The 8,897-nt window shown below is 58.6% G+C and overlaps 1 non-coding gene across 1 annotated transcript; it reads left to right on the top strand.

Annotated features, from left to right (window-relative positions):
• Nucleotides 1-4,609: 4,609 nt before the first annotated feature.
• Nucleotides 4,610-4,681, top strand: TRNAT-CGU (transfer RNA threonine (anticodon CGU)). Its single transcript has one exon. It is a non-coding gene; the product is annotated as a tRNA-Thr (tRNA).
• Nucleotides 4,682-8,897: the final 4,216 nt, after the last annotated feature.

Here is an 8,897-nt window from a genome sequence, read left to right as displayed (position 1 = left end):
GTCTGGAGCAGCAGGTGGCAGCACCGCCAGCCAGAGGGCCGGTCTCTGGCTGGGGCAGCCATGAGGGCCTCTTCCCTTTGGGTCATGTCCAGCTGGGTGCCTGCTCTTTGGATCCCTGGGGATGCTGGAGTAGGATCAGTCTTCGCTGTATGCCCTCCCCCTGGGCTTAACACACTGCTTGTTCCACAAGAGGCCCCCCCCGGGGGGGGGGGTGGTTAATAATAACTCACATTTACCTGGGGCCTGCTGTCTGTCAGGCCGTGTCCTCCAACACCCAGCAATCCAGCCCGGGCAGCTGGTAGGGAGACGCACAGGACAGAACCCGACAGACTCCCCGAGCGGAGCGGTGGGTTGTGCAGACTGGAAAGGGGCCATGGAAGGTGGTGGTGGGGTACTTCAGGGAGAAGGCAGGACACCTGCTGGGCCCTCGGGCAGGATCAGCTCTCGTAAGAGGGCGTGGGAGACAGGGCAGGGTCCGGTGCTCGGGGCACTGGCAAGCTGGCACACACTGGGCAGGAGCAGAAGGGGCCAGGGAAGGAAGGCAGTGTCACTGCCCAGGGTGGCCCTCCCATGGGCTGAGCACGTCACCTAGCACGCCAAGTCCACGGCGGTGAGTCTGTGGCCTTCAGAGCCCAGGAGCCATCAGCCAGCCAGTCCTTCCTGGAACCCACCAGGTGGCTGGCACGGGGGCTGCAGCGAGTCACCTCACACTCCTGCCACCCCTGCCTAGGCCCTGGCTCTCACTCCAAACCCAAGCTCCCATCCTGATGCTGGCATCTACCTTGGCCTTGAACTCCACAGCGCTGGTGTGGCCTCGGCGGAGAAGGGCTGGAGTTTCTGAAAGGCTCAAACCCAGAGTGTGCAGGCTCTAAGGCCCCAGCCTCTTCCTACAGCCTGGCTAGTGGCACCCCGCCCGGCGGAGCAGTGCGCCTCCTCTCCTGCCTCTCCAGTCCAGCGGGGCCCTCTGCCGAGAACGCAGCTCCTCGGGCTCTATGGTGAACTCAGACTTGGCCTTCCACGCTTAGCCAGGCCACCAGGCTACTCCCGACCGGAAGCTGGGTCTGTTCTGTGAACCTGGGCTCAGGAGGGCAGAAGGGCTGAAAGGAGCCTGGGCAAGAATCTCATCCACTTCCCTCCAGGGAAGGCAGCAATGGGAGGCGGTGCTCTGTGGTGGGGGGTGGAGACAAAGGAGGCCACGCCTTCCGTCTGCATCCCTGGCTGCACTCAGCAGAAGGCCCCACCCCCCACGGGGCTCTCGGCTAGTGCACATGCCCACAGTCTGAGCTAGAAACAACAAGGCATTTATTTTGGGTTGACCAAACCGGGAGCAAGATTGTGTTATGACCCAAAAACCAGGCGTTTCAAGCATGCAGTTAGAAGTTGCATACAGTTTGCTCTGAGGAGGGTCATACATATTCATTAAGCTTCCGGAAAGTTCTGAAAAGGGCTGTGGATCTTTCAAAGGGGCCAGGTAGTGCAGGCATTAGGCCTGGCAGCTGCCATGCTGTGTCGCAGTGCCTGGTTTTCAGTTCCAGCTTCGGCTCCTCATTCAAGCTTCCTGCGAACGCACTCTGGGAAGCTCAAGGGCTGGGGTCCCTGCCACCCACATGGGAGACGGGTGTGGAGCTCCTGGCTCTGTCGGTTTCAGCCTGGCCTGGTCCTGGCCATCGCAGGCATCTAAGGAGTGACCCAGCGAGCGGGGGAGGCCTCTCCCCATGTCTGTGCACGCCTTCCATGTTCAGTTGGAGATTTGACATTGCAATGAGGCGTTTGGGGGATTTCTATGTCAGAAAGGGAAGGCACCAGTGGGACCGCAGCCACAGCTGGATGGGGATCACAGCTGTGCCGAGAAGTGTGCGCCCCTGAGCTGCAGCTTCATGCCATGGCTTCTGTTTGCAAGGTCACTTGGTTACCTTCCACTCGGTCTGAGTGGACGCTAGGTTATTTTCTTTGGGGTGGGGGGTTTAGGTAGGAGCCAAGCCCAGGGCTGAAACCAAGCAAAGCACAGAGTCGGAAAATAACAGGTGTGATGAAGTCTCCAAAGATCGCTACCCGTGGTTTCTCCCCTCCCTGCGGGCACACCCCTGCCCCGCCGTGCAGGTGCGGTTCGTTTCTCCTCGCCTTGAATCTGGGCTGGTCTGGTGACTGCTTAGTGAACAGACGCAGGCAGGCATCATTGTGGTGGAGGCATTGTGGTGGAGGGATATTCCAGGACTTCGGAGGCCTGGCCTTGAGACAGTCAGCAAGGTTGAAACGCACCTTTGGGGCTGCAGACTGTGAGCAGTCTCAGGCAGCCACAGGGAGAACCGAGCTGTGCTCCCCACCAGCACCCCAACCCCAGAGTGCCTCCCAACCAGAGCTAGTGCACTTCAGTGAGGCCAGGGCAGGCCTTCCTGCCCCAAGACTCCAGCCAACACCAGACGACACACAACCACATAGCAACCAACAGAGGAGTGAAAAAATTAGCTTTTAAGCTGAGTGTTGGGATAGTTGGTGACACAGCCACAGATGCCTGAAAGAGCAGGGCCCCAACTCCCTGCCGACATCCAACAACCACCTTTTCCGGAAGGAATCCACCCAAGCAGCAGACCAAATGGAGGAATAACAGGTCCCCTAGTCCCCTGGCCTCGGCCAAGCGGTCTCTTCCGATCTCAGACTCTGGCGCAGAGACCCCGCCTCCACCACGGCAGGATCACGCCCAGGGGATGATGCTGGCTGAGACGCTGCTGCCTTTGGGGGGGGCTCCTGATTCTAGCCCATGATGCACCTGCCCTGCTCTTTGAGCATCTCGTTAATGGGGAATTCGCTACCAACAAGTCAAAGTCAGAAAAAGGCCGCTGAACCAAATACCGCACAGGGGGTGAAGGACAGGAGGAAAAGCAACCACAGACCCTAAGAGCAACAAGCAGCTGCCTTAAATGAATGCCTAGGGCCGCATTCTCACACCCGCAAAAGGGTTGCTGTTGCACTCACCCCTCCCCTGCCACTGGCGGTTTACAGCAGCCTTAATTTAGCTTTCAGGGTGGCTGTGACCTTGATGGAAGGGGAAAGTGTCAGGTTGCTACTGCAAGGACAAAGGGCCATGCCGGTCTTTGACTTCCCTGCTGACTTCGGCAGTAAAGAGTGAAGCTGTAACAGACTCAGGGCTGTGGCTGTGGGAGGAAGCAGATTCCGTGCTGGCCAAGGTGACACTGGGAATGCCCCGCCCCCCACTGACCCAGCATCACTACCGTTGTTAGCTACCCCATGGAAATAGTCACCAGCCCACAAACCCTCGGTGCGTGAGCTGCGTGCAGGCGCTTCAGAAAGCTCATGGGAAGATGGAATTAAGACGACGACTGTGGAGGTGGGCTCTGTGGCACGGCAGGTTAAGCCCCTGCTTGGGACAACTGCCTCCCACACCAGAGTGCCTGGGATACAGTCCTGCCTCTGCTTCCAACCCAAGCCCCTGCTAATGCACCTGGGAGGCAGGAGCTGATGGCCCAAGCACTTGACTTCCTGCTGCCCACATGGAGACCCGGATGGAGCTCCTGGCTTCTACCTGCTTAGCCCTGCCTGTTGTAGGCATTTGAGGAGTGAACCAGCAGGTAGAAGATTGCTTTTTGTCTCTGCCTTTCAAGTAGATGCAAATAAAAAAAAAAAAAAAGGTTTTGAGGGATGCAGCACATCCCATGTTTGAGTGCCAGCTCTTCACCTCCTCCCCAACTTCCTGCTAATGCACACCCCGGAAGGCAGATGGTGGGTCCAGTACCAGATCTGGGCTCCTGGCCTGGGCCTGGCCCAGCCCTGGCTGTTCCTGGCATTTGGGAAGTCAATTGGCAGGTGGAAAATCTCTTTTCCTTTCAAATAAATACATATTTTTTGGTGCAAACCTTCCCTCCCCCGCCAAAATCCATGCATATGGAGGGGATCTTTTAAACGTTCATGAAAAATGTGCGCTATAAAACTACAGGTTTCAAAAAATTTTTGCACAATAAACTCTTAATTCAACTTTCCACGGACTTTCTGAAGGGACCCCCCTACAGTAACACAAGTAATTACTGCATTAAGTATTGTAATTGTAAGTAGGGGAAGATGTAAGTTATATGCAAACAATAACTCGTCTTAAGGGCCCCAGGTGTGGAGGTTCGTGGGGGGGCCCTAGCATGTCGGGGCGCGGCCCTGCAGGGCGGCTGTGGCCGCCGCCAATCCCCGGAGCTCTCGGCCGCTCTTCCCGAGCGCCAGCCCCGGCCCGGCCTGCGTGGTCCTCTGGCCCTCTCCACCGGGCCGAGCTCTGGGCGCGGCGCAAACCTCGTCCATCCAGAAGGCAACGTCCCCGCCACGGCCAAAGTCACGCCGCCGGGCCGCTCCTTGGCGGACGCGTGTCTCCACCTCTCGGCACCCCGCGCGCCGTGCCCTCGGGAAGCGGCCGGGTCCGGGTCCCGCAGGCCGCAGGGCGCGGGCTAGGGCGCCAGGCTTTCGCCCCGAGCGGGGCCCGAACCGCGTAGGGAGAGCGAGGCCGAACGGCTGGAGGCGGGACTGGGGGCGGGGCCGGGCGGAACGGGACCGCCCCTCCGCGCCTGCGCCACCTCCCCTCCACTGACAGCTTCCACCGCTCGCTCAGCTGTCAGGCGCGGTGGCCAAGTGGTAAGGCGTCGGTCTCGTAAACCGAAGATCGCGGGTTCGAACCCCGTCCGTGCCTGCGGCTTTGAGGTTGGGGCTCGGCTGTGTGAAGCAGGGTGTTCCTGCATGCGCCGCCCCTCCTCTCTTCTACGCGGCATTTTTTCCTTTTCGGATTCTCTTCAGGTGTCGTCCTCCCCTCCCCCCTCCCCCCACTCCGAGACTCCGGGGCTTGTCCTCCCACCGCGGGCCCTCCTCGATCTGCTTCGCTGCCGGCCCGGCGTCTCCTCTCCCGCACCGCCCTTCAAGGACGAGAGTCGTCGCCCGCGGGGCAGGGTGTCGGCAGCGGAGGTTGGGGTCGCGCTGCTTTGGCGTGGGTTGCGGCTCGGGAAGTTGCCAGCAGGGGCGCGTGAGTTTGTCGTTTGCTGGGCAGGCGGGTGCGGCGGGCCGTGCTCTGCACCTGCCTTCCTGTCTGGGAAGCCGGAGGCCGGCCAGAGCCCTCCCAGGCCTTTTCTAGGGTGCAGAGCCCAGGTGGCGTGCTCTCTCCCCGGCCTGCCCCCGCTGCCCCCCAGAGCTCCTGCAGCCTTCCCCCACGCCCCACCCCAGGACACCACCTCCCCTGAGGCCTGTCGGGCGGCAAGGATCTCCCGGGGAGCGGGAGCGGCGGCGCTCTGGGCTCCGGTGTTAGAACCGGCACCAACTTTCCACCCAGCGCCCCCAGTGCCTTAGCCTGGACAGGGATGCGGGGCGAGAGCCTGGCGCCTTGACCCCCTGCCTCGCACTTTGGGTTCCTAACGAGGGAGGGTCTTCTGCAGCCCCTGGAGCAGGGGCGGCACCCACAGTGCAGGGGGTGGGGAGGACTGGGGGCCAGCAGACCCCACCTCGGTAAAAGGAGCCGCGAGGTCGACGTGCGAGGCGCTGGGTGGGGGAGGGGGCGCCGCGTCGGGGTCCTGCGTGGACCCCAGGTGGAGGCTGAGGAAGACACGTTAGCCAGGGAAGAGACACCTGCGAATACCCGCGCTCCAGTGAACGCGGGGCAGAAAGAGACACCTGAGTTGAGTTTGTTGCGTGACCTCCATTAAATCACTTACATTCCCTGGATGCTGCGGCCTTCCACTGCAGAATTCGGAAGCTGAAAAACGCGGTTCCGCAATGCCTGTGGCTTTCAGTTCTAAGCTGGGACCTCTGAGCCTGGAACTCGGAGGAGCCTGGGGACCTCAAGCTGTCCCGCGGGAGCTCCTTGCACAGAGGCGCCTGGCCGCTGCGACCTCGTGGTGGGGGCACAGCGACCCTAGCTCCCCCATCTCCGATGGGAGGGCTACAGACACCAGGGCCGTGCTCCTCGCCGATTGCCCCTTGCTTATTTTTCCTTTGGCTCCCACCAGGGTCTGGAGTAGAAAGCAGGGCCTCTGGTAGTGCAGGCTGAGGACCAGGCGGGCAGCTAAAATCTCCAGGATATGGTTAAAACATCTTTCTGTCAGCCCCATGGCACACAGCTATGCATCCTGCTGTGAGCTATAGTCCAAACCTCCAGCCTGGAGAGATGCAGTTCAAATCTTTTATTGCACACTAAAACACAGATTCACAAGCAGCCACGTCGGATGAGTATCTTGATGAATTGTGAGAACACTACCCAGGTCAGAGAATGGTGCCGGGTACCCCAACAACCTCTTTGAAGTGCCTGCCCTGCATCACAGTCCCCCAGTGCCGTAAGACCCATACCCTCTGCTTGTACAGGAATCACTTCCTTGCGTTTTTGTTTCTACCTATTGAGCATCTTTGCTTTTAATTTCCTATAGTGTAACTTCGCTCATTAAAAACAGAAGTTGGCCTAGCCTTTAGGCTTTTTCTTTCCCCCCAGGCCCCGCAGGGTTCTCTTCCTCCCCTCATTTCAGACCCTGGACTATTCGACCTGCAGAGTTTCCCGTCGTTAATTCGCTGACTGCATCCCTGTAAACTCCTCTGTCCTAGGCATTTCCTATGGATTAGCAGCTGCACCCAGGGCCTGCATCAGAGCCAGGGTCTGTGCCTCTGACAAGACTCTGTCTCCTCCCCTGAGGAGGCTCCGATGCCCCAGGGCAGGAGTCACTCTGTTTCTTGTCTGGGACCCCTCTGCAGGCAGGGATGTTGTCCTTAAAAAAAAGGACAGCTGTTTAACCTTTATTTCCTTTTATCTGAAAGGCGGACAGTTAAGCAGAGATCTTTCCTGCATTGGTGCACTCCCCAAATGTCCACAGCACCTGCCGCGGGGCCAGGTGAAGCCACAGGATCCCAGAACTCCATCTGGGTCTCCTATGGGGGTGGCAGGGACCCAAGCACTTTGAGCTTCCTCCCAGGCTGCACAGTAGCAGGAAGCTAGAATCGGAAGCAGAGCTGGGACTGGAACCCAGGCACCCTGGCATGGGATGTGGGCCTTCCGAGCAGCGACTTACCTGCTGTACCAGACACCTGCCCCGTCTCAGTCATTCAGGTGTTCCTAGCACCTGGAAAACAGGCAGAGCCCTGGCACACGCGGCCCCTACCTGAGGGATTAGGGCAGTTTTCACAGAGGCAGAGATGGCTGGGCTGAGCTCTGCAGGATGGACAGGAGTTCAACAGAGCACCCCAAGATCTTGGATATGTGTGCCCTCGTTCAATCAGTCATTCAACACTCAAATATCCTGGCCTAGGCTGCATCTAAGCAGGGAGGGGTACATTCCACCCCCCCACCACCACCACCAGGCTCCTCTAATCTTCAGGTGAAAGTTGATTTTTTGACTTAAGAAACAGAGACAACACTCATTCCCTGCAGGGGGTTTATTAGCACATGGTAAAGGTCCAGGTTTTATTAGTACATGGTAAAGGTCCAGTCTCGGGCTTAGGTTCAGAAGGCATCAGCTTGGAGTCCTGCATTGCTAGGAGAAAGCCACCGGTCCACCCACTGCCTTCACTGCCCCAGGAACAGGCGGAGCACGGAGGAGGGGTCTTCCAGGTCACACCGCAAGCTCTGCCTGTGTCATAGCTCAGGCCCTGGCAGAGGCCGAGTGTGGATCTGCTGTGAAACGTGGCCGTGGTTAGTACCTTCGCACGCACCCGGGAAGTGGCCCAGCTCGGTGCCAGCCGGACGGCCAGGCGGGCACTTCCCCTGCCTCACGTTCACCTCTGTTCAACAGGAAAAATGGCAGTGCCCCAAATCTTCAGGCTCAACCCCTGTATTTGTGCTTGGGGGAAGAAAGGCTCACAGACAGCCTGCTCGGGTTCAGTGCCCCAGAGGCGGAGCTGTAGAGGGAAGTCAGCGTGGACAATGCTTGTTCTGTCCCGGCAGGGCTGGGAAGCAGGCGTGAGCAGAGGGCAGGCCCCTTCCCAGCACTCCTCAGGTGGGCTTAGGCAGGTGGCTGTGACAGCAGCTTGTCCCAGCCTTGAAGGGGCTGGGCAGGGAGTCAGGACCATCGACACTTTCCATGTCTTTTTCCCTGATGACAGGAAGCTGAAAGAGCCCAGTCCCATCCTGACCGCACACGCACTATCTGATGGGCTGGAGAGCCCAGAAGAGGAAGCTAGGTGCAGAGGACAAAGGAGAGCGCGGGCCTTGGGCCAGTCATTTCTTTGTCCAAGTACAGGTTCTGCGTCTGTAAACCCAAGGTGCTGGCTCACGCCTGCCTTCCTCTCCCTGCAGTGCTAGGGAACTGTCACGTGCTCAGCACGGGCAGAGAGCGATGCTGTCTATAACATGGGGTTAATATTAAATGCTGGGCCAAGTTCCTGCACCAGACTGACCATGGTAAATGTCAAATGCCAGCCCTGCCCTTGGGGGAGGAAACCCGTGCAATTCACACATCAGGGCGGGGCTCGTGTGCACAGCTGCAACGCATCCAGCTATTTACTGGGTGTGCACGCTGCGCCAGGCCCTGGGATCTGGCAGAGCACCCAAGAGAAGTCCCTGCTCCGCAAAGCTTAAGAGTCCAGGGGTCAGAGGGAGAAATCGGCAGCACAGAGACACACTATACCCAAATGAGTGAAATTCAACAGCACTCCAAAAAGTTGCTAAGAAATAGAATTAAACAATGTTTATTTTGGTGCAGAAATAATGAAATCTGTGCATAGTTTTTTTTTTTAAAGATTTATTTATTTATTTATTTATTTGAAAGGCAGAGTTAGAAGGTGAGCCTCCATCTTTGCTCCATCTGCTGGTTCACTCCCCAAATGGCTGCAACAGCCAGGGCTGGGCCAGGCCAAAGCCAGGAGCCTGGAACTCCATCTGGGTCTCCCACAAGGGTGGCAGGGGCTCAAGTACTTGAGAGTCATCTTCCAGTGCCTTC

This window comes from Oryctolagus cuniculus, chromosome 17, assembly GCF_051225735.1.
Source record: "Oryctolagus cuniculus isolate XC-2025 breed Fujian yellow rabbit chromosome 17, ASM5122573v1, whole genome shotgun sequence".
In the NCBI taxonomy this organism is placed as follows: domain Eukaryota; kingdom Metazoa; phylum Chordata; class Mammalia; order Lagomorpha; family Leporidae; genus Oryctolagus; species Oryctolagus cuniculus.
Note: the sequence above shows the minus strand (reverse complement) of the source record. Positions and strands in the feature narration are given on the sequence as shown.